Raw genomic sequence first — 25438 nt, forward strand, 5'->3', positions numbered from 1 at the left:
ACAATGATGCTTGTGGAAAATACATAGTGGAGGTGCAGGGGGGGTATGGCTAAAAAGATGTGTGCTGGGAACACTCACAGCAACACAAAGTATTTGCTATGAGTGTTCACAACAACACAAGACATCTGTTATAAGTACTTACAGTAGCACAGAATATTGTGTTACCAGTGCTTAGGCGGCTGAAGAGTGGACTATGGTGAACAGTGTATATATGTGCAGATGCCTTCAAGCTTGATTCCAGTATCATGTTTTATAATGTAATGCTTAGGCACTCAACTAACACTTTTCTAAGGTTGTTTGATCAAGAAAGGAGCATTAATAAGTGTTCCTGCAGTATCTCCTATAACTACCTCTAGACTGGCAGAGCATGTCTATTTCTTAACATATTTAAGCCCAACGTGCTTGGATTATGTGCCTCCAACTGAATATCTCGTGAGCTTCCTGGCCCCTTTTGCCATTCACTGTGATGGCACATCCTGGCTCTGTCGATCCAGCTTTGGCAAGACAGACTACGCTATGAGCATGGACAACGTGGGTGCTTGTGAGAAGTGCAATACTGTGAATGAATGAAAACTATGCTGAAGATGTATGCAAAAAAAAAAAAAAAATGGTGTTGAGATGGAGATATTGCTAGGCAGTAATTGTAGTCCTGATGGGGATGGGAATAGAATGAAGATGGAAGGCTGTGAAAGGAGGGCTGCATGAAGGGATTAAGGTCAGGTTACTGTATGAAGCTATCTTCATTCTACTTACAGCAAGTGGCACCATGGATTTTAGCAAGTGGTACCACTATAAATACAGTTGTGGCCTCCAACAGGTAAGTGAAAGCCAGCAATGGCGAGTGATACTGTAGGGGCTTTTGCAAGAAAACACGAGAGGATGACAGCTGGGCAGATGATACAGGAATGGTGCTGAGATATGATGTGTGTCTCCTTTTATCTTCTTCTTAAGTTCTCTTTTGAGGATTTTATAGTTTCGATTTGTCATTTTTTTTTTAGCAAAAGCACCCCTGCAACATCGATTTGCTGATAGCAAAATCGATCTGCAGCTATGCAAACATCAATGGAATGATTTCATTCCAACAAATTTTTTTTCTTCCTCTTTATTCTTTTCTTTCTTTCTCTCTTTTCGTTTGTTTTACCCTCTGATCCGCGGTTGATCTTATTTTCCGAGCTTACTCTGTTGCCTCAATTCTCCATTTATGCAAGAATTTTGCTTTGCTCGTAGTGAATCAACCTGCATTTTTTTCTTATTTTCTACTAAATAATGGTAATCTATATGCATTAGACGTCATATTTTGGCAACATTGAATCTCCTACGGTCATTTTTTTTTACTTATTCACCTATCCCAATTCACATTGGGTTCTCTGTCTGTATCTTGCCCATAATATCATCATCGGCATTTTATAAAAGTTCTACATATACCCACTGCGCTAAAAAGAGAAGGGATGGAAATCGAGCAGGAGGTAAGCAACGGATATAAAGCTGGATCGTTAAGCAGTTGATTCAATGGATAGAGTGTTTCTGCAGGAAGCACATGCATGCATAGGGAAATTATTGGGATAACGAGAGTGGTTTCTCTCATAAAAGAAACCTAACTGAGGGCCAGAGGAATTCTAACAAGGATGAATCTCGAGTTGGTTGATCGAGTGAGCTTCACTGCATTCGTGTTTGGGTTATTGTACTTCTCAAGGTAAGGGATCTCATTGCGTCACGAATAGGAATTTCTGCTAAGATGCGGCTGCCAAATTAATGGAGCACCGAGCTGCTGAGCATCATTTCATTTTTCTCTTTTTTTTTTTAGCTTGTATCTCTTATGTCATCTTCATTTGTAGAAATTGGATTTTTAACTTCCTAATTTTTTTTTTCTAAGGCAGCATTACATTACCTGTATTCAATACATTCCTCCATTTCCTGTTTATTGTTGCATTCTTTTTTTTTTATTTATTCTATGTATTTCTTGTTCATGGCTTGTGATTTGAGCTTTTCTGAAAAGGTTATATCTGAATTCCTGTTTTAGTTAGAGTGTAGAGGATGACTGATCAAATCTCCCATTCCATCGATATGATAACTCGATATATCTCGTAAGCTTTGAATTGAGTCCCTGTATTGGGCTCATGTTCCTCAAAATGTTCGTATGCTTTGGTGTTATATGACACTCTTACCAGGGGATTCATTTTAGGTGCATTTACAAATATCCTCCAGCAGCATATGACAGCAACTCTCATGCTTTGTAACTCACTAAAGTTTTCCTGTAATTGTTTCAGTCATTCTGGATGTCAGTCCATGTGCCTCTACATCGTTATTCCTGTGTGATTTTTTTTTTTACATCCACATATTATCTTAAGGCTTTGTCATTGTTTGTAATTGCTATTTATACAAAGTAGTTTCGGGATAACCTAATACATATTTGATGCCCCTTTGACTAGCATCTCTGATTTTAGTATGGCATTCACTGTTCAAAGACCATATGATGTCTTGTTTTCATCCTACAATAATGTCTTAGTTGCAGATGAACTCATCTTATACATTGTTTGCTATATATTCAAACCCACGTTGATGTTTTCTGTATATGGACCTCAGTTACGGGGATGAGCAGAAATGCTTACCTTGGTGGAGTTTCCGTTATAGGGATTTGCCTTCTCTGATAGATGAAAGAGTGAATCTGGCCTGTTTGGATTCTGTGGTTCGGCTGAAGCTCAAGGATGAGGAATGAAGTCGATAATGGATTTTGAAGGAACCTTGATGCCGTGGGGTAGAGAATGGGGGTTGATAACGGATCGAAAGGAGAATGTTGAAGATGGATTAGCCGAGAACTAGATGAAGATGGATTGTAATGGACTCTTGCCGAGAAAACTCGATCGATAATGGGTAAAGAGGAGGTGCTCTTGCAAAAAGATCGATCTCCAGAAAAAAAAGTAATGGCTCCCTGAAGACAGGGGCACGCCTCTTCTTAAAGGGGGAATGGAGAATTCGAGAAGAGATGAAGGGTATGATCCAATGGCTGATGGAGATTTGGTTGGCGATGGATGATTGAGAAAAGGGGTGACAGTTGAGCGATGGTGGATGGTTCTGGAAGAAGGTCTGCATGAGGGAGAGAGTGAGCCTGCGGCCATTGCAAGTTTTCACTATTTCAAAAGGGTGGTTCCCTTTTTAAGAATTTTCTGAAAAAATAGTTAAGGAGCGAGGTTTTTGGTAAAATGGCTTCAAAAAGCTCGAAAATCATCCGTTTTCTTTGTAGCTTTTCTCGATTTTTTTTTTAATGTTATTTTTCTATTTTTTATACTTTTAGAATAAAATTCAAGAAATCAAAGATTTAAAACTAATTTTTTTTGTGTTTTTGTAAAATATTTACAAAAGAGAATTTTTCTGAGAGTTTTAAAGCTATTTTGAGGAAATTTCTTCAGAAATGGGTTTGGATCCGGGTTTTTGAGGAAATTTGGGTTTAAAATGCTGGATTCGGATCCGGAATTGATTTTGAATACATTAATATGAAATTTAATTCAGAAAATCTGAAGAATGACTGAAATTTAGGTTTGAAATTGTTTTGATTTTCTCAGAAAATGGAATCAGGGGCAAAAGGGTCATTTTGTAAATCTTTGAAAAATTTGGGGTGTTCACAACGTCTTTCTTTCATTTTTTTTAAAGCTTCATTAATCTCTGCCAAATCTCTTCTTTATCAATTTTTTCAAGCTTTGCTGATTCTTTATCAAACCTTTTATCAATTCTTGCCAAAATTTTATTTCTTTCCCATTCAGGATAAGGGATAATCCTGAAACCACTCATAGGAGCAACAATGCTAACTGTGAGAATTCTTTTACAAAAATAATTTCCACAAAATTTCCTTGATTCTTCTCTTTTGTCAAAACTTCCATCAATTTCTATTCTTCTCAGATTTTATTTCCGCCCAATTCAGGATAAGGGGTTAATCCTGGAAACCAGGCCACATACAGCTTAACTATGATGGTCAATCTCAATCCACAAGTTGAATCCTTTTTTTAGGTTGAATTACTATAGAATCAAAAGCTCGTAGGTTGAACCCCTGTCAAACCAATATGGCTCACAGGTTAAATTCCTCTTGAACTAAAATTCCTTCTCAAAACAGTCGATCTTTAGGTTGAAGTCTTACTGATTCGCAGTCCTTAGGTTGAAATCCTTTAGGACCATTTCTTTCGATCTTTAGGCTGAACCCCTACTGATCAGCGAGCTTTAGGTTGAAGTCCTACTGATTCGCAGTCCTTAGGTTGAAATCCTTTAGGACCATTTCTTTCGATCTTTAGGTTGAACCCCTACTGATCAACGAGCTTTAGGTTGACGTCCTACTGATTCGCAGTCCTTAGGTTGAAATCCTTTAGGACCATTTCTTTCGATCTTTAGGCTGAACCCCTACTGATCAGCAAGCTTTAGGTTGAAGTCCTACTGATTCGCAGTCCTTAGGTTGAAACCCTTTAGGACCATTTCTTTCGATCTTTAGGCTGAACCCCTACTGATCAACGAGCTTTAGGTTGAAATCCTACTGATTCGCAGTCCTTAGGTTGAAATCTTTTAGGACCATTTCTTTCGATCTTTAGGTTGAACCCCCTACTGATCAGCGAGCTTTAGGTTGAAATCCTACTGATTCGCAGTCCTTAGGCTGAAATCCTTTAGGATCATTTCTTTTGATTTTTAGGCTGAACCCCTACCGATCAGCGAACTTTAGGTTGAAATCCTACTGATTCGCAGTCCTTAGGTTGAAATCCTTTAGGACCTTTTCTTCCATCAATCTTTAGGCTGAACTCCTACTGATCCACAATCTTTAGGTCGAACTCCTACTAATTCGCAGTTCTCATTTTGAATCCCCTTCAGATCATTCATAAGTCAATCTGTAGGTTGAATTCCTACCAATCTATATTCTTTTGCAGTTCTTAGGTTGCACTCCTATTAAACAAGATTTCGTTTTTCCAAATTTTAATCTGTAGGTTGAATTCCTACTAACCCATGTTCTTTTACGGTTCTTAGGCTGAATTCCTATCGAACCACATTTATTCTTCAAAAAGTAAATCTGTAGTGTGAATTCCTACTAATGTGTATTCTTTGGCGGTTCTTAGGTTGAATTCCTATTAAACCAAAAATTCATTTTTCAAAAGAATCAATTTGAAGGATAAAGTCCTACTGACCTATACTCTTTTGCAGTTCTTAGGTTGAATTCCTATTGAACAAAATTCATTTTTTGTAGGCTGAATTCCTTTTGATCTATATTCTTTTATTGAAATCCTATTAAACCAAAATTCATTTTTCAAAAATCCAATTTGTAGGTTGAATTCCTACTGATCCATATTTCTTTTGCTGTTCTTAGGTTGAAATCCTATTGAACCAAATTCGTTCTTCGAAAATTTAGTCTATAGATAAATTCTTATTAGCCACAAATTCTTTTGCAAAATTCTTAGGTTGAATTCCTATTAAATTAAACTTCATTTTTCAAAATTTCAATCTGTAGGATGAATCCCTACGGATTCAATATTCTTTACCACTCTTAGGTTGAGTCCCTGTTGAGCCAATGTTGTGTGATAAAACCAATATTTTCATGTTATTTCCTCCAAAATTTCAACTCAAGGTCTCATCAAAATCTATATTGAATGATTATTTCACAAAGAATTCGTGAAAACTTTGCCAATTTGCTAAAAGCATTTGTTGATTCTAAATATTCTTACTGTACAAAGAGAATTTCCTCAAATTACCTCTAGTATTTCTTTCCAAAAAGGTAAAACTTTTTGCGAAAAGAGGTAAAATTCAAATCTTTTCCTGATTGATCAACCAAAAGGATGTAAGAAATGCCCTCTATATGATCAATGAAAGAAATCTTCAATGATGTTGAAAAGCTAGAAGCGAATTGATATTGATCTTGGCTATGGCGCATGTTTTAAAATAACTTTCTGGCAATCAGGCAGTGGAAATATCTTGAGCTATAGAAAGAATCCACTCGACCCATATCTTCTCATTCGTTTAAGGTTGCAATCAAATATCCGCAAAAGGTATCTCTCAACTGTTGTCAAGATGAAGACGAATATGCGAGTAGACCCCCGGGGCCAAAGAAGATTTGGATCATCTTCGAGATGAAGGAGTTTGTGAAGGATCCTTCCAGGGAAAGTTCAGATCACCGTCAAGATGAAGGCGAGTGTGATGAGCCTACCGACAAACCCTAAAAGATATTTGATTTCTGCTATAATCTAAAGACCTTTTTAAGCCAATATCATATGTAATCCCTGAGATAAAAGAAGGATCGAAACATCTCCAAGATGAAGGAGTTTGTAATGTACCCTTCCCTGAAAAAGAGAGAAAAGTCAGGACACATCCAAATGAAGGATGATGTGAAAAAACGAGAAAGTGCAACGACTCAAAAATAGTGCAAAAAGATCATCATGGGAAAACACCCAGATATCAAACTACCAAAGTTGCCAGAAGTCATCTTTTCTCATGCAAAATTCTTTTATCAATATCTCTTCATTACTTGCTTTTATGAAATTAAGAATATTTCTTCTATTCTCATATCAGGGAAATGGATAGCTTCCTTGAAGAAAATCATCAGCGCTAAAATTTTGAATCTGACTCTTAGAACTGAGGAATTAACCTCACTTGAGGGAAAATACTCTAGGTGAAAGAGGGAATATCTTTTGCACATACGTGCACATTTCCAAGCGTTTGAATCAGCCATAATTTTATCTTATTTGCAAAATTTTCTAGCTATTCCAAGAATGAAATAAACATTCAATATCCATTTTTGATGCAACCTAGCGTTGTCTATATCTTTCAGAAGAGTTGCCTCACTCAGTTGAAGTATCTCTTCCTGTCCCATCGCGGTTTCTTCAGTCAAGGATTCCGTTTGGTGTTCCCACTCAGGTTAAGGGTCAAAACCTGAATTTTCTGCGAGAGGTCATTTGATTTCAAAAATCTATTTCAGTCTCAGCAAATGAGACGCCCAAAATCATTCCTTTTTCCAAGCTTTAGGGAACCCTATCTTCTTCCTTTCACAAACCCCTTTCGGATTTGTTCATCCAAGTTCCGAAGGTCCCATTATGGTTTCTCCATTTGAGAAACTCGTATAGTAGATTTCTTATTCAGACTAAGAGTTAATCTGGAACCTCGCTTCGCGAGGTATCTTCATTTCAGGTTTAGGTTAAACCTGAGACTCGTTCCAAACGAGATTCTTCGCTCTAACAAGATGTTTTCTTCCAATCCCATCATGGTTCTTCACATTAAGGAACCCATGTTTTGTATATCCATCCAGGATAGGATCCTATTTGAGCTTCATTCCACGAGACATTCTCCAAAAATGTCCCATCAAGGTCTTCGCATAATCCTTTTCTCATTCAGTTCATTTTTTTGATATATCCTCATCCCATCCAGGTTAAGGGCTAAACCTGAATCATTCCCAAAAAGAGTATCTTGTCTCACCCATGAGACCTGATCAAAATTCTCATTCCCCACCATTTCAGAATTTTCACTCAAAGTCCCATCACGATTTCCTCATTTCTATTATTGGATTACATCATTTTTGAGGATTTTGTCTCCCCAAAACCACTCAGGATAAGGTTTTAAGCCTGAGAAGTCATGTTTCTAAAATAATTCTTCCACACCCAGTTCGGATCTGCTGACTGGGGCATTTTTAAAATTTGGAGTGTTATCTTTGCCACTAAGCTTGGCTTTCAACCGGCTTAGTAGCAAAGAGGGGCATTTGTGAACACCCCAAATTTTTCGAAAATTTTGTAAAAATGACCCTTTTGCCCCTGGTCCCATTTTTTGAGAAAACCGAGGCTAAAATTCAGTCATTCTTCAGATTTTCTGAATTAAATCCCATTTGGTATATTCAAAATTAATTTCGGATCCGAATCTAGGACTTTAAATCCATATTTTCTCAAGATCCGGATCCAAACCCATTTCTGAAGAAATTTTCTCAAAATAGCTTTTAAATTATCAGAAGATTCCTTTTGTAAATATTTTACAAAAAACACCCAAAAAAAATTAATTAAAATTAGTTTTATCTTTAGTTTCTCGTAAAAACTTTAGGATTTATTCTAAAATACAAAAAAATGAAAAAAATAACACAAAAAACCAAAAAAATTGGAAAATTTATGAGAAAAACAAATGAGTTTAAGCTTTTTAAAATCAATTTTGCTAAAAAAATCATTTTTAACCATTTTTATGAAAAATCTTGTTGAAGGAGCCTCCTTTTGGAAAATCCAATTTTTTTTTACAAATGAACCCTTCTTAGGGTTTCTCTTTGAGAGACCTTGGAGAGAAGTGGCGGCCGACTCTCTTCATCGCCCCTCTCTCTTTCTCTCTCCTCCATGGTCGATCGCACGCCTTCCTCCTCCATCCATCTGTAACAACCACAAACCCTAAACGAATCTCTCGAACCTTCTCCTCCTCCTTAAAAGGGCATGCACGAAGCCCCATTGATCCATTGCTCTTCACCCCCGCACCTTTCTTCATGCAGCATCCTTCTCCACTCTCGGGAGGACCCGTTATCACCCTAACATCTCTCTTTCTTCTTCCCCTTTAGTTCATCCTTCTCATCGGTGTCAGCTGATCGATCATCTGAACAACCAGAGGAGTTCCATAATAGAACAACACTATTTTCTTACATCCTTAAAAAATCCTATGACATCAAGAGGAAGGAGGTCGCAGAGGGCATCAGACGACTAACCGTATTCCTCTACAAAGCCAGATTCACCGTAAAATCACATAATCGGTGAAAAGATCCATCGGGAAAACAGGAGGTTTCCCTTTCTCAGTCAACTACGGTAAGCCCCTTTTTCTTTCTAATTTCTGATACTTATACTTCATTTTTTTTTTCTGTTCGCTGCCCCATTAATAGCATTTCTCGTGGTATTGCTTTGCTCATAGCGATGTCAGACCACCAATATGCAAAATCAATGGAATATGTCTATTCCGACATTTTTTTTTATTTTTTACTATTCTTCCTCCCTTTTTTTTATGGAATTTCAGAGGTATTATATATGTCGATTCTCCCTTCCCGATTAATCTAATCTAGGATTTGGTTGTATGTTGCAGTTTGTTTTGGTAGAAACCATCTTTTCTTTCGATGTAGATTTATGATAAATTTAGCGTTAAAGTTTCATAGATGGTGAATATCTGCTAGTGATGGAGACACTAGTCTCTCCATTATCTTATATTTTAATGAATTATATGGAGGGTATCATTGTTTCATTTGTTTAAAATCTATGGCAGCCCCTGATTTGGTTCATCGATGGTCTCCATTCATTAGCACGAGCATTGGGGGTTACTCGTGACATTGGTTTTTTGGGGCTTGGAAGTTGGGGTTTGGTGGTCATAACTTCGAAGGCAGAAAGTTGGATGATGACGCCATCAAAATTTGAGGCTTCCAAACAATGCCCTGCCACGAGTAGTCTAGTTGTTGTGCTCTAGTATCCCTGCTGTAAATATGCCATCACAACATTCAATTTCCCTAAACTATTGACTTCCCTTCAGTAATTTACAATTGCACTAGGTGTTTTGGATCCTGGGGAAGCTGGGGGTTCTTTACTATGACCCATTCTCCATTGAGTCTCACCAACATTCGCAATTTTCTAGGAACATTGTAGTAGTAGTCTACAGGATTTCCCATCTAAGTTTAGTATAATTTTCCTTTACTTCAATGAGAAGGGTTAAATATGGGCATGCCAGCATGCAGCTTTTTTTTGTCAAATATCATGTTTAACAGCCATGGTTCATGAAGGTTTTGATTTTTGAATACCTATGGCAAGTCATACTTATCAAGAGTACAAGAATCTCTATCATGGTGTTGAGTTGCATTTTTTTTTGTTCCTAACAATTGTTTGTTGTCACCTCCACAGTGACAATCGGTTGCCGATTCTATATTTGAGAAAAGGGTCATATTTTTGAGCATGTCATTAGAGAGATGTCTGCAAAATTTCTAGCAGTAACCTTGAAGAGGTTTTGGTGAAATTGTTAAGGAAAATCGTGTTAGGAGTTGAAAATTTTCTTTGGGGACTAAGACCTTCCATTAAGGTTGATGTTTGCAATGATCACCAAGCATAATTAGTTTTGAAGTGAGATATAGAAGGCAAGACATCCTGGTCACAATGATTTCTGTTCCCATAATTCAAACAGTGTGTGGACAATAAATCTCGCTTTTTCCTCTGCAGTACATATTCCTGTTTGTGTTTTTATATAAATGGTTGTTCAATAAAAACTTTCCTGTTTTTGCATGTTTTTCCTTGTATAAAATATCTGTTAATGAAGATACAAAAGATTACGGACAAAAGTTGTAGGAAAGGGGATAATATGCATTGTTCAAGATGCTGAATAAAGTTGTCTGATGATCTCGTCCCCTTAACAGTTCCATCACATCATTTATACCTATAGTACATTCACACTGTAGATCCAACTCCAAACTCCTCTCTGCTACAGCCCTATGCCCACCAGCGGCTATACCTTCATCTCACAGCATGTATACCCTGTATGCTCAATAATAGACTCGCTGCAATCCACCTACTACCTGGTTCAGGAAATGATATTTGGATCAGCGAGGGGTCTGTTTGGTTATTTCAGAATTCTAATGGGGTTGGTTGACGAAGTATAAAGAGGGGGCGTCAAAACATCTGCTCACAGAATTTCCAAAGTTAAGATTGCCATCAAAACTCTATTTCTCCGCAAATATTAAGGCTTGTAAAAGTTGCTTGAAGATTGGTTAATGATAAGAGACGATGGAGAGGACAGCAATCGGTTAATGTTGACCAAATTGTATGCTTCCGAGGAAGGCAGAAAGGATTGCTTGCCTTATCTGTCGTTTTCACAGGTAAGGTACACTTAAACCCCTGAAGATTACCTTGCTTGCTTTGTGTTTCAGCGTCATCTTTTACCGCTATTTCATTGATTTCTCTCTTCTCTATCGGTTGAAGTTGATATTATTCATGATGTTTTTTTTTCCTTTTAACTTTGATCAACTACTTCTCATATACATTTGGTTTTACTTTTCTGTTGCTTTTTATATTGTGTCCTGTGTCTGATGAAATGTACTAATATCCATGGTTCATGTTGACACAGGCTTCAAATGCTATGTGCACCAAGCCTACTTTTTAATTGAATGTCACCTGCCCTTGCAAATAGTTCCCTATATATATATTTTTTTATTATTATCACTGCTAATCCGGTAAAACTCATTTGTAAGAGATGATACACATACAATCAAGATTGAATCCTGCTGCAGGCAATTTGTTGTACTCCAACATTACCCACACCTCCACAGGCCATAATAGTGCTGGCTGTGGTCTCCCTAGTAGTGACAACCACTGTTGTAGCCGCCATCTTTGCATTGTGAGCAATGTTTAGCGTTGTTGAAACCTTCTGTTATACAGAACTGCCATTATTTGCAGTAATGTTTGGCATTGTTGCTCCTGCTATATCCTGTCATCATCGGCTCCCTTGAAATAATATTATGTCCACCTGTATTGCTGCTTTCCCACAGCCACTACCTCATTGGTTGTAGCTTACTACCACTATCACCCAGCTTCACTATTTGCCAACCATTAACTCATCTCCTTTCTCATGTCATGTATATCCATATATATGGATACATACACATATACCTATATATATATATAACATATACATGTATATATATATATATGTATAATCATATATATCATTCCTTCTGTCTTTTCATCACTCATATGAACATTTTGTAGATATCCACATGATATATGTGATTTTCCTTCTCTTTTCATTACTAACCCGGTTGTTTTGCAGGAAATATGTGGATAAAGTTATTATTTGAAGCTGTAAAATTGATTTTATGAGTTGTAATAGTTAGACCTTAATGAGAATTTATATTTTCTGTTTTAGGTAGAATGGATGAGCATTATAAATATCATGGATTGCTTGTTTTCATGAATTTTTGCCTTTATTTCTCAAATTCTCACAAATGGTAACACGAATGGCACGTGCACCATTTTGTAAGAGGTAAATTAATCCTAAGTTAATGATTTGCATCAACGGCCATAGTCGGGATGTAAACAAGACTTAGGATTTTTATCTTTTATAAAATAACATTGGATTCACACTGGATCCACTTCAAAAATTCATCATATTTTTCTTAAATATTTTCTCCTTTTATCAGAATTTAACTTAAAATTAACTCAAAATATATACCAATGGCCATAGTCAGGGTATATTGAGAATTAATTTCATTTTAAATTCTATAAAAGCACCAAAAAGGTATTTTATCCCTCATTTGAATTTAGATATGACTATTATATAATACACTCAATGACCATAGTCAGGAGTGTATTATATCACTAATCTTATTTAAATTCATTTGAAGAATGAAATATGATTTTCAAAAAACTTATTCAAATTCATCCATCATTTAGGATAGAATTGCATCATATTTTCCAAATCCTTTTTCATAAATCCAAGTGCTTCTTTCCTTCATTTCTCAGATCAAAAGCTCTTCAAATTCAACTCTATTTCTCAAAAAGATTCAAGAATTCAATTTCAAGGTCCCATTTGACTTTGAAACTTCAAAATCATCTTGTATTTCAAATTCCAAATTCTATCTCAAATTCAAAGTCCAATTTGACTTTGAAATTCATATTCAAAATCAAATTTTGAAATTCCAAATCCAAAGTTAGATCCTAAATCCAACTTGGATCCCGATTTCCAAGTACAAATCTCCACTTTTTGGATCTCAAATTCAGATCCAAAAACCATTCTAGGATCCAGGGTTCAACATTCATATCGGATCTCAGATTTCAGATCCAGAGTCCAATTCAGCATTGGATCTCAGATTTCAGATCTAAAATCTATTCTAGGATCCAGAGTCCAATTCTGCATTGGATCTCAGATTTCAGATCCAAAATCTATTCTAGGATCCAGAACCCAATTCTACATTGGATCTCAGACTTCAGATCCAATTCCATTTTAGGATCCAGAATCCAATTCCACTTTTGGATCTCAGACTTCAGATCCAAAATTCCACTTCAGGATCTAGAATCCAATTCCCCTTTTGACCTCATACTGCAGATCTAAATTCATTCTAGAATCCAGAATCCAACTTCATCTTGGATCTCAAAATTGCAGATCTGAATTCCATTTAGGATTCAGAATCCAACTTTACTTTGGATCTCAGATTTCAATCTCATATTGGATTCCAAATCCTGAATCCAATTCCCTTTAAAATTTCAGATCTAAATTCCATCTCAGATCTCCAATCCTTAAATCCAATTCCATTCAGAATTTCAGATTCAAATTCCATCTTGAATTCCAAACATTCAAATCAATCCAAATTCTATCTTTCCTTCTGATTTCAAACTTTAAAGTTAGAATTCAATTCCATTTTTCATCTCTATTCTGATTCAAAGTCCATTTATGACTTTGAAAATTCCTTTCTTCTTCTTTTATTTCAAACTTCAAAATCATCTCTTTCCAAATCCAGATTTATTTTCCCAAGCTCTTGATTATTTCCAAAAAACTTAGAACTTTAAATCTTAAGTTCTAAGTTAGAAACCATTTCTTCACTACTATCATCAGATTCATCTCAGAAATACTTGGGAATTTTTTCAAATCATTTTCGAAAAGAGCATACATCTTTGCACTGCACATGCATGATTCTTTGTGCATTAGACTTAGGATAAATTCTTAGATAATTTCTTAGCAAAGCAAAAAGGCATGAATTCGACCCTTGGTTCAATTACCCCTGGTAAAGGCGCCAGGAATGGTCGAACCTCGTACCGACGAGCGGATCTAGTCTCCCAGTTTTGCCACAAAATATTTCAAAAACGGAGGCGAGTTATTTTCTTTTCAAAATTAAGGTCAAGTGAAACCCCGCAAAAGAATTCCTCTCTCTTCTTCCTTTTCTCATTTATCTTCTCTCTTCTTTCCGTCTTTTATTTTTCTCTCTTCAAAAGGAGGAAAATAGAGGTTGGAAAGGAAAAGAGAAGGAAGAGAGAGAATATTATGAGAGGAAAAATTTTGCGATGATCACAGCATGTCACCTTTACAGTGTTTTGGAGTCTTTGTTCCCGAGTTGTGCAGTTGCAGCACTTTGTTGCATTCTAGTTGGATGGTGTTGCGGGTTTTAGGCAAGAGTTTGGCCTTGTTACAACCAGATTTGGTTGTTGCTGCTGCGATTTCGGTGTAGCTAGTGTTCGGGCTTCGCCCTTGTGGTTTCGTAGTCCTTTACACGAGATAGCTAGTTGACTAGCCGTACCTTCCCCATTGCATGACGTAGCTGCCACTTTACCCTCTCACAATAATTGTCTCTATCGTCGACTTGATAGCAATCATATATAGTAGATATGTATTTTGTTACGCGTGCAATGTCATGCTAAATGCATTGGAGTTAGTGCCCTCCGCTTGTACGGTTCGCCAATTGTAAATCATTTTAACGCTTGTGTACAATGAGATTCAGTGTAAACCATGTGTTTTATTGTCTTGCTTGATTAGATCATCTGAATGCTTTGGTTCGATGATTCGAACAATGTGTCTTGTCCTACGTGTTAATGACACTCGGCTATTGCACTCCTTTCGAGGTATTTGTCCCTCATTGTATAGTCGCGAGATTCATGAGATGCGAATGTTTGTACGACGATACTCTATGTATGCTTGTCGTAAATCTACTTAGCATGTCATTTTCGGGCTGTAGACCCACTTTGCGAGATGAGCTCGCTTATATTAAAGATACATGCTTCGTATGTTGTCTCGATTGATTCGAGAGCGGTTTTACCGTGGCCACATGATTCTAACTGTCTCATCATGAGGCAAGTTGCTCTGCAATGTTGAATTAGCTTGTTTGTATACTTGTCGTATTCTGCTCATGTATGACTACTCGCACTTAAGATATACTCGCTTAGCTCGTACTATTGCATTGAATTGTGATGCATGGTCACACTTGATTGTTCAGTACATACTCGTACTGTTTTGCCTTGTTTGTGGATAGGTGAGTGCCATTGTTAATGTTTAGAGACAATGCTTTACGCAATAGAATATCAATGAAATATCATATGCATATGAATGTGTATTTACTTGTACACTTATCTATCTCTCAGAAATGTTATATGCAATACCTTTGTGGTTGCATTTGTGCAAAAGATAGAACTTGGTGATATTCTTACACTTTGCACTTGGCACACCCTCACACAGTTGTTGAGTAGTGCGTACCTTGAGGAGGTACTTTGCTTGAGGCTTTGGTAAGTGCACCACGTGCAATTACTTCATGAAATGGAAATATAACACCATAGGGTATAAATAATGATATGACTTGATATGGGCTCAGTTAGAGTCTTCGGGCGGTAGCCCTTGTGTTGTGTGGACTCTTGTGTGATATACCCTGAATAAGAAATAAATAATATGGTGTTGTGACTGCTTTCACGAGCAGTGTGCTCTGTTGGCCACGTGAGGCTGAGCACGTGAATGGGCAGGCCAAGTCCTCGTTTTGCGTACCTGTTATCATCGCAAAATTTTTAACTTTTGCAAGTCAAACTGACCTTTGAAAAAGATTTTGAAATTAACTCGCCTCCGTTTTAAAATGCGGGAAAATTCCGTAGAATGGGACTCGCTTGTCGGTACGAGGTTCAACCGTTCCTGCCACCTTTTAACAGGGGTAATTGAACCAAGGATCAATCTTATGCTCTACTCTATTCAACTTGTCTAAATCATATTCTAATTTCTAAATGCACATAGAATCAGGCATGTGCTATGAATTTTCAGAAAAATGCACATTTGAAAACATGATGTTTGCTTTGAATGATTGAAATATAAAATGTAAATCTTGGAAAATCGTGAATTGGGATTTCAAATATACTTCTGAAGAAATAAAAATCGATTTTGAGGAATCCTTGACATTTGGTGAAAATCGATTCTGAGAGACTTGGTTTCTCTGAATTCAAACTTGGAAATTGAAATTCTAACTTAGAAAATTTGAATTTGGAACTTGGGAAATACTTGAAATATCCTTTGAAAATTAATGTCTTTGGGAAAATCGATTTTGCTATAAGACTTAGGAGATTTTGAGAAAATGAACTTCTTTGAATTGAGATTGGAATTGGCAAATGCATGAAATGAATGAATATGGATTTAAGGAATTGAGAAATACTTTTTGTATTTTTGAGAAATGCAGTGCATTTTGAAGTTAGCCTAAGAGTGTAGGCTGAATGTGGCTAATGTGAAGATCATAAATCTAAGTATCATTCGTATTCTGACTATGGCCATAAATACAAATTCCACCAAGTTTATAAACTTCATAGAAGCTAGTGCATGTGCCATTCGTGTAGACCATGGTGAATTTATAAAAATATGCATGAATCATCATCCATCACACATTAAAATTATAAAAATAAGCTATATGCAATGCAACCTAAGCTAAGCAGGAAATGTAAATTCTTATTCCAAAGTTTAATTACAAATTACATCACTATTGAAATTTAAATACATGAAAAATAAAGTCTTCAATGTACCTGCAAAACTAGAAAACTTGGTTAATGAAAATATGTTGGCTTTTCTAGATTTATCCAACAATATCAGGAAATTATGGGATTTTGCTAGATATAAGCCTTTTTGCCATGATTCCCTTAAATCAAAATGATAAAGTATGAAATAAAATTGAATAAATAAGGAAGATAAAATATGAAATTTCGAAATTGGGGTCCAAATGACCAAAATACCTCTAATAACAAGACTATGGCCTTGAAATTAGGGTTTTTAGAAAGATATTTTGATAAAATGCAAATTTTGAAATTTGAATGGAATAAACTAAGCTAAATATGATGTGACATGCTTAAAAATATGAAAATTAGGGTTAGGGATTTCGAAATTTAGGTCAAATGACCAAATTGCCACCGATAGCAAGACTATGACCTTGAAATCAGGGTTTTTAGAAAGAGATTTTGGTAAAAATTTAGGTTTTATGCACTAAATGAAATCAAATGAGCACAAAATTAAACCTAAAGCATCCTAATATGATTATGAACATGATTAAACCCTAAAAATATATGCCTATGCACGAAAATCTAACAATATCACAAAAACTGTGATTTTAGAAGTGTTTTTGGATCTTTCAAGAACCCGATTTTGCAATTTGCTCAATTCAGCCATCAAATGGATTCCAAAATCCATAAAAATTGGTACCTGCACTTGTTATAACCCTAATATCGAATTGGAATTATAAAAATAATTTTTTGACATTAAATTAATCCGAAAATTGCATTAAACCCTAAAATATGCTATTTTTGACCTAATTCATCAACCAGTCTCAGTCCAAGACCTGAACCAGGGGTCAAATCTTCATGGAAATTTATGAAGTTTTACAGAGATTAACTAGAAAGAAAAACAGAGATTTCCCAATTTACATATCGGAAAAATCATCTCCGGTTAGGGAGAAACCCTTCCGGCAATCTGAGCTAAAATATATCACTCTTAACAGGGATTAAAACAGCTATTCCAGATTGAAAATACAGACGTAAATAGCAATTCTAAACAAAAATCTCTGAAATTTTAGTGGTGAACAGTAGACAAAAAAATAACAATACTCACTTTTTACAGATCTAAAATCGAATCTGTGGTTTGGGATTTATGACTAACACAAGTCTGATTAGGGTTTTGGTAAACCCTAACGAGTTTTAAATTTAAAAACAGATTCTCTGAAAGGGGAAAAATACTAAACAGTGATTAAAAAATCCGAAAATTTCACAAAAGACAGATCTATTCAATGTGAATCCATAGCACTTTACAGATCTAAAATCGGATATAATATGAGAGAAATATCATCACAGCAAGTTATCTTCTTGATTTTAACCATGATTTTAAAGCTTTAAAAACTCAATTTGATGTCTGATTTTTTTTGACAGGGTTTCCGAGATCCAAAACCTCTGATTTTTCTACAGTAACTCAATAGCTCATGCATGCATCACATATAAAAAAATCAAAAATAAACAATGAGTGCTTGAATCCGAAATAACATCATCTTTACTGTTCTAAACCTAGAACACACAGAAATTTAAGAAACTTGAAAAACCATGCATTAACTAATGTAAATAAATAAAATAAACCATAAAACAGTAAATAAAACTTATTTCTATGCTATAGAACGTAAAACAAACATGAATAAACCATGAAAATAAATTAAAAACAGGGAATCAATGGCTGGAATTTGATATCACCTTTAAAACATAGATTTAACCCATTAAAAAGGGTAAATCATATATTTTATTGGTTAATAATGTAAAGAATCATATTAAAATCAATTCGAATGGATTAAAATCCCTGTAAATCATCCAAAACAGGGTTAGATCACCTTCTTGGATTGTTCTTGCTGGTTCTTGATGGTTCTTGAGGTTGAATCCATGGTTGATCTTCCATAAGGAGGGGTGTCCAAGCCTAAATCTAGGTTTAAAGCATTAAAAAGCATTAAATAAAATAAGAAAAGTGAAGAAGTTCATACCTTGGAGTTGCAGCAATGGAGGAAGGGCTGGAGAGGAGAGAGAAGCTCCAAGAATCCAATAGGAGAGAGATTGGAAAATCGACCCCCCTTATGCCTCTATTTATAATAAAAAAATTAGGTTTAAAAATTGACAATTTTGAAAATTTTGGACTCTAAAGGGGGGGGCGATTTTTGGGTGGAGTTACCTATATGCCCTTAGTCTAAATTATCCTAAATAGTTCCTAATTAACCCCTAGCTAAACCTAAGAATCCCCCAAATGTGGTGCCACTTGGCATTCTCTCACATTGGGTTTTTAAAACACTTTTAAAAACCTTTAAAAACACTAGTTTTAAAAACTAACTTTCAAAAATGAGTTTTTCAAAATGGTTTTGACTCTTCTAAACCTCTAACACTAACCAAGACATCAACTAACCCTAGTCTAGCCCTGACTTACTCGAATATGGCGCCACCCCGGGTGGGCCCTACTTGAGTTTTTCAAAAAGCGATTTTAAAACTTGAAATTGAAGGAGTTTTCAAAAGATTTTCAAAAGTAATCTTAAAATTAGGATTTTTGAAATGGCATAGGGTTCTAACTGAATTAGAATTCCTCTGGATATGGTACCAACTGAGTGGGCCCACATCGAATTTTGAACATTTTTGAAATAAACACTGAAAATGGCTTTGAAAAGGGGTTAAAATCAGTATCTGAAATTCAAGATCTTTGAAAATAGGGTCTCAAGCGAACTGGAACTCCGGGTTAGAGTCCTGAACTCTTAGGACTCTGAGATTTTAGATTTTAAAAACCAAATGAAAGAATTTTCAAAAGATTTTATCAAGAAATGATGAAATAAGTCAGAAAACACAGTCAGGGTTAGACTCCTAACTCGACCGAACTCTAAAATAGAGTCCTGAACTAACTAGACTGTAAAATGACCTAAATTTCAAAAACAAACGAAAAAAGATTGAGAATGGAAGTAAAACAGACTTAAAAACCAAACTTCTGACCGGATTAGGACTCTGAGACAGAGTCCTGATCGGACTGAAACTTTCAAAAATTTGAGAAATTTGATGAATAGAGGCATTCAGAAGCGACACCATCTAAATGGGTCTCATCTGTGAATTGAAATCGATTAAAGTTTGAATTTGAAAGGAATCCAGATTGTTTTCTGAGAAAATATTTCGAAATACAAAGTCCTGGGGTTGGAAAATGACAGAGTATTGAATAAAAACCCAGGTTTTGAAATTGATTTTGAAATAAAGCTTTAAAATTCAAATCTGGATTGAATGTTTTGAAATAGGAGTGCTGGATCTCGAAAATGAGATGCAATGTCATACAATGCTATGCAGAATGCGTGCAATGACATGCAATGATCTGTGATGACTTATGAAATGGACAAACACTGGATGAAGGTAAAAATTTGGTGTGTTTACAGATGCCCCTCTTTGCTGCTAAGCCGGTTAAAAGCCGAGCTTAGTGGCAAAGAAAACATACCAAATTTGGACTATAAAAATGCCCCAGTTAAATGAATATGACTGGGTATGAAAGAATTAGTTCAAAGGATGATGATAGATATGAAATGAAGAATAAGGAGAAAATTTTACTTCGAAAAGAAGTGAGATTCAGGTTTTGCCCTTAACCTGGATGGGACAGGAAATACCTCGTATGGAACGAAGCTCAGGCTTAACCCTTAACCTGAAAGGGGACGATACCTCGTGGAAAAACGAGGCTCAGGCTTAACCCTCAACCTGAAAGGGGACGATACCTCGTGGAAAAACGAGGCTCAGGCTTAACCCTTAACCTGAAAGGGGACGATACCTCGTGGAAAAACGAGGCTCAGGCTTAACCCTTAACCTGAAAGGGGACGATACCTCGTGGAAAAACGAGGCTCAGGCTTAACCCTCAACCTGAAAGGGGACGATACCTCGTGGAAAAACGAGGCTCAGGCTTAACCCTTAACCTGAAAGGGGACGATACCTCATGGAAAAACGAGGCTCAGGCTTAACCCTCAACCTGAAAGAGGACGATACCTCGTGGAAAAACGAGGCTCAGGCTTAACCCTTAACCTGAAAGGGGACGATACCTCGTGGAAAAACGAGGCTCAGGCTTAACCCTTAACCTGAAAGGGGACGATATACGGAATCCTCAAATGAAGAAACCATGATGGGACCTTCGAATTCTGCACAATAAATCCGAGAGGGGTTTGCAAAAGGAAGAAAGGGGGTTCCCTAAAGCTTGAAAAGGGATTGATCTTGGACGTCTCATTGCTAAGACTGAATGACTTTTAAGATAGATGACCTTTTGCGGAAAATTCAGGTTTAACCCTTAACCTGAACGGGAACTGTCTATGGTGGGACAGTGGGGAGCACAGGGAAGTGTGCGAATCTGAGAGCCCAGGCACTCAGATCAAAACAAGAAGGGAAGGATCTTGGACAACTCCCATCATCCGATCCTAAAAGGGATAACAACAACGCCTGGATACATCAAAATAAACATCAAGTTCTCACTTCATGTCAGGATAACTTAAAAAGATTGCCAATAAGATAAAAAATTGTAGTTAATTCAAGAATGATAAGCACATATATATATGAAAAATATTCCCTCTTTTCTACCTGAAGTATTACCTCCGACTGGGATTAACTCCGTAGAATCAAGATTCGAATTCAAATTACTTGCAATTGACTTTCCTTCAAGGAGGCTATCAATTTCATTGATATGGACGGAAAAGAATGTATTCTTGATATTGCGAGAGCTATTAGCGAAAGGATATTGATAAAAGAATTTCACAAAATTAAAGAAGATTCTTGATAGATTCGGCAGTCTGATATCCTGGGATTCTTTTCTCATGATGATCTTTCTGCACTCTTTTTTGACAGAATTGGAGCTCTCTTGAATTTTTCGGGAATTACATCATCCTTCATTTTGGAGATGTCCTAGCTTTTTCTCTCTTTATTTTTTTGGAAGGGTACGTCACAAACTCCTTCATCTCAGAGATGTTCCGATCCTTCTTTTCTCTCAGGGATTATATTGACGGTTATTGGCTCATTGGTTGGAAGTCTCTTGATGATAGCGGAAATTAAATACCTTTTAGGGATTGTCGAGAGGTCCATCACACTCGCCTTCATCTCGACGGTGATCTGGACTTTCCCTGGAAGGATCCATCACAAACTCCGTCATCTTGGAGATGATCCAAATCTTCTTTGGCCGCGGGGGTCGACTCGTCTAATTCGCCTTCATCTTGACGACATTTGAGAGATCCCTTTTGCAGATATTTAATTGCAGCTTAGGTGATTGAGGGGACATGGAGATTGAGTGGATTTTTCTGTATCACCCAGGATATTTCGACTGCTTATTTTCTAAGAATGATCTTTAAAAATGCGCCATTGACTGCGATCAATATCAATCATTCATGGCTTTGCAACAACATTGAATTTTCTTTGCTGGCCATATCGCGGATTTATTTTTCATCCTTTTGGTTGGCCAATAGAAAGATTTTGAATTTTGAATCCTTTTTCGCAAAAGCTTTGTCACTTCGGAAGTAATACTGAAGGTATTCTGAGGTACAATTTTATGCGATAAAGATTTTGAAATCAACAACTATTTTTTATGGCAAATTGGCAAAATATTCCTGAAATCCTTGGTGAAAGAAATCACTTGAGATCTAAATGACACATCCGTGGCTAGATTCTTCTCTCCTTTCCCCAAAGGAGAGACTCAGGCTTAACCCTTACCTGAACGGGTAACAAAAGATCTTCTAGACCAACTCGCAGGATAGTTTGAGTAGAGGTTCAAACTTGTAAAGGAAAGCTAAGCGAATTGGATTTGAAAGAAAATTCGAGTCGGAACTTTGATTTTCTAGACCAATTCTGAATTGGATTTGGAAGAAGATTCGAATCGGAACTCGACTCTTCTAGACCAATTCTAGAATCTAGAGAAAAGAAAATTATACGAATTGGATTTGTAAGAAAATTCAAGTCGGGACTTGGATTTTCTAGACCAATTCTGAATTGGATTTGGAAGAAGATTCGAATCGGAACTCGACTCTTCTAGACCAATTCTAGAATCTAGAGGAAAGAAAATTATACGAATTCGATTTGTAAGAAAATTCAAGTCGAGACTTGGATTTTCTAGACCAATTCTGAATTGGATTTGGAAGAAGATTCGAATCGGAACTCGACTCTTCTAGACCAATTCAAGACATTTAAAGGAAAGAAAAGTTGATAAGTATAAAGATGACATTTGGGACTAGTTCAACTAGTACGAGCATCAGAATTTAGAAGAGTACCAATATGAGCACTGGGTTTTAAAAGGTTACCAGTACGAGCACTGGGTTTTAAAAGATTACCAGTACGAGCACTGGTATTTAAAAGATTACCAGTACGAGCACTGGACTTTAAAAGGCTACCAGTATGAGCACTGGATTTTGGAAGGATACCAGCACTGGATTTAAAAAAAAAAAAAGTACCCGCACGAACGCTGGGCTTTGAAAAAGTCTGACCAGTGAATACTGAGTTTAGAGAGTTCGACCAGTAAGAACAGATTCAGGAAGTTCGACCAGTGAAAACTGGATTTAGGAAGTTCGACCAGTGAAAACTGGATTCTGGAGGTTCGACCAGTAAAAACCGGATTTAGGAAGTTCGACCAGTGAAAACTGGATTTAGAAAGTTCGACCAGTAAAAACCGGATTTAGGAAGTTTGACCAGTGAAAACCGGATTTAGAAAGTTCGACCAGTAAAAACCGGATTTAGGAAGTTCGACCAGTGAAAACCGGATTTAGAAAGTTCGACCAGTGAAAACCGGATTTAGAAAGTTCGACCAGTGAAAACCGGATTTAGAAAGTTCGACCAGTAAAAACCGGATTTAGAAAGTTCGACCAGTGAAAACCGGATTTAGAAAGTTCGACCAGTAAAAACCGGATTTAGAAAGTTCGACCAGTGAAAACCGGATTTAGAAAGTTCGACCAGTGAAAACCGGATTTAGAAAGTTCGACCAGTAAAAACCGGATTTAAAAAGTTCGACCAGTGAAAACCGGATTTAGAAAGTTCGACCAGTGAAAACCGGATTTAGAAAGTTCGACCAATAAAAACCGGATTTAGAAAGTTCGACCAGTAAAAACCGGATTTAGGAAGTTTGACCAGTGAAAACTGGATTCAGGAAGGTTGACCAGTGAAAACTGGATTCAGGAAGTTCGACCAGTGAAAACTGGATTTAAGAAGTTCGACCAGTGAAAACTGGATTTAAGAAGTTCAACCAGCGAAAACTGGATTTAGGAAGTTCGACCAGTGAAACTGGATTTAGGAAGTTCGACCAGTAAAAACCGGATTTAAGAAGTTCGACCAGTGAAAACTGGATTTAGAAAGTTCGCTTCACCCGAAGGTCGACCGGTAAAAATGGCTTTGATAAAAACTCGGCCCGCAGGACGAACTTGAAAAAGGTTGGTGTTTAGAAAGTGCTTGATGATTGTAATGTGAGATTTTCGATCTTTTACCCTCACGCTGACCTAGACAAATGTCGGGGTCTCAGGATTTATCCCTTATCCTGAATGGGTAATTCGATGCAAATGCAAACCGATGCAGATGAATGCAAATGCAAATGAATGTAAATGGTTGCACATGCGTGCAAAATGAGAGATTTGTTTGATCCTGCCTGCATACAGAAAGTTTTGAAGATAAAATGAAAATTTTAAAAATGCCCCAGTGTAACTGGGAAAGAAGAATTTGAACAAAAGGATAAATGATTGATGTTTGAGGAGCGCTCTCTGAAGGTGACACGACAATTGGCTTTTGATTGATTCAGAAGAGACTCTGAAGAGGTCATTCCTCATAAAAGAACATTTTGCCAAGGAGAATAAAAAAAATGGCACCGAGCTTGCGAGAAAAACTGACAACTTTATTGATGTATTGAAGAAAAGGTAACAAATAGAGGAAAGACAGACAAGATTACATCATCCCTTTGAAATAATAAAAGCAAGATAAGAAATTAGGAAAGTGCTAGTGTTATTAATTTTTTGAATGATTGGGGAGAAACATGATCAGGATGAATGGTCCTCCTTTTCATCTCCAACGAGAATATTCTTGTCAATGACGTCTTGGATAATATTTTTAAGGAAAAAACAATGCTCGGTATCGTGACCCATTGCCCGATGAAATTTGCAGAACTGATCTTTAAACCTTCCCATGGTCACAGGAGGATTTGCTATCTTGGGGAGTCTAACCTTCCCTTTGGCTATCATGTATTCCAGAACTTGCTCCAGTGGCTGTTCTAAGGGAGTAAAATTGCGATCGTACCCCCAACCATCATGCTTTGGTTTTCCTTGGAATTTTAATTCGAATTGGACACTTGAGGAAGACTTGTCATCTCGCTTGTCCATTTTATCCTTCCGACTTGCGAGGTCATTTTTCTCTGAGTTTGGATTTCCTGAGCCTCCAGTATGATTTTTTCTACCTCCTCTTTTGTTTTGTCCATTGCTACTTCTGGTAGAATTGGTAGAAAATGTGGAGTGAGCCTTCAGAGACCCGACTGTATCTTTTGTGTGCATGTATTCCAAGAAACTCTCGAGTATTTGATCTAACGGGGCCATCTTGTGGTCCTGGTTTGGATCATCACGCTGCATCTCTTGTCGAGTACTTGATTTTTGCTGAGACTTGGATAAGACAGTTGACCAGTACTCTTTCTCATTTTCAATAAAGAGATTCTTGTCGATATGATCTTGGACGATATTTTTAAAGACGAAACAATGTTCAATATCGTGCCCCGTTGTTTGGTGGAATTTGCAGAAGCGGTCTTTCCATTTCCCTAGGGTGACCAAAGGATTAACAATTCTTGGAAGCTTAACCATTCCTTTGCTCAGCATGTATTCAAGGACCTCTTTAAGGGGCTGATCTAGAGGAGTGAATTCGCGATCGTAACCCCAACCGTCATGCTTTTTCTTCTCTTTCTGTTGACTCAATTTTTCACTCTGCTTTAAAGATTTCTCTTTCTGACTTGTATGATTGCCCTTGTT

Source organism: Nuphar pumila, chromosome 6 (genome assembly GCF_984573655.1).
Source record: "Nuphar pumila chromosome 6, dmNupPumi1.hap1.1, whole genome shotgun sequence".
NCBI classification, from domain to species: Eukaryota; Viridiplantae; Streptophyta; class Magnoliopsida; order Nymphaeales; family Nymphaeaceae; genus Nuphar; species Nuphar pumila.